Raw genomic sequence first — 1,852 nt, forward strand, 5'->3', positions numbered from 1 at the left:
CCTCATAGCACGTGCATCTGATCAAAGCTCAGCCCAAACACTCATCAAGTGGGCCCCAGAAGTGGATTTTAGAACTAAATAGACTGTTTTACCCTTACTAGTCATCTGTTTAGTATTTAAAGGATTAAATTTATGTTATTCGAACCTTTATCACCATCTTTAGCCACTTTACACATTTTTACCATTGTATTTTACTTCATTATGAGTTTTTAAACCTCCTAGGTTGAGGGGAGTAGCTCTGCTGAGTCCTATGAATTAATAAATGTATTAATGTTTCTCCTTCGATCCGTGTTTGATTTTTTTCTAAGATGTATACTCGCTCTTCAACATGGTGAATAATATGATCAGTGACAATCAACTCTGTTCATCATACTAAGACGAACGTGCCTGATAAACACCCGCGTCTACTTGGGTTCGTGTGAATATGTGACTAGAAAGCACGAGCCAACAGATATGCTTATACATCTCTCAGACGGATAATCCACGACTTCATTGGGGACTTCTTGAGATACCGGTTCAGCCAATTTTCAGGGAGATTAGGGTCTCCCTGGTATAGGCTAGAATCCAAAGAAGCAGCATTCTCTGATCCGGAAGATTCGACCTTTTCTGTGGCGTTTTGAGTAGGATCTCCAGGAGAATGAATTGCTAGGGCTTCACCCTTCGTCAGATTGGATGACCACGGCCAATGGCGTTCAATCTGTAGCAGAGGAGATTAATGACCACGGTCCATGGCGTTGATCACATACAGCCTGCCGTAGAAGACATCATTCACAAGCAAAGAAGATAGTGATACCAGAGTTATTCTAGAAGGACAAAGCATCTCCAAACCTTAACCGATTCCTTATCCTTGTTTTCATTCATCTATGTTTTAAGATTATCATTATAATTCCATCTTCCAAATCAAAATCAACAACTCTTCTATCTGCCTGACTAAAACCTGCAAGATAACCATAGATTGCTTCAAACCACAATCCTCGTGGGATCGACCCTGACTCACTCAGGTATTACTTGGATGACCCAGTGCACTTGCTGGTACAACAGTACGAAGGTGTGGGGATTCGTGCTACCATGGTCCTAACCCATATCCACTATACCAACATTTTCATGGCATGTAACACACTAATATTCAAATCCTTATGCTCGAGTCATAAGTCGATGATAATAATGTGGTACGACTCTCAGGTGGATTATAATATATATATATATATATATATATATATAATTGAAAGGAAGTATAAATCAAGAAGCCTGAAAAGAGTAAAAATAAAATCGTGAAGTTGTAACACTCACGTATCGACAATTAGAAGACAAAGCATGAATAAAAAATGATACGAAGATAAAGCCATAAAGAAGAGTAAGAATAAGACAAAGTATAGATATATAATAGAAGTAAATAGCCACTAGTTGTGACCCGCGAAGTTTTGCCTGGTTAGGGTACAGTATAAAAGTAGTTGACAACAGTATCTCATATTCTCTCCCAAATGATACATAAAGGCCTCTATAAGCAAGTCCTAAAGGAGATCAATACAAAATATAAATTTTTCAAAATAAAGGTGGAGATATTCTAAGTAAAATATATAGCAGAGAATATAAAGGTCTTCGCCATCTCTCAGATGAACTACAGCTCATTTCTGAGCACTTGGACCTGCATCTAAAAAATAAGAGATATATACGGAATGAGAACCCCCAACCGATGGGTTTCCAATATGGTAAAAGTATCAAATAAATACAATGCACTATAATAAAAACTCACTAAGAATCCTAAACTTCCTTTATTCATTCATCTTAGGTTCTCACTAATCTATAAATTAGGCAACTATTCTAGGGGATACTAAGTCTAGTCAACTCCTTA

Source organism: Arachis ipaensis, chromosome B05, assembly GCF_000816755.2.
Source record: "Arachis ipaensis cultivar K30076 chromosome B05, Araip1.1, whole genome shotgun sequence".
Classification (NCBI taxonomy): Eukaryota; Viridiplantae; Streptophyta; class Magnoliopsida; order Fabales; family Fabaceae; genus Arachis; species Arachis ipaensis.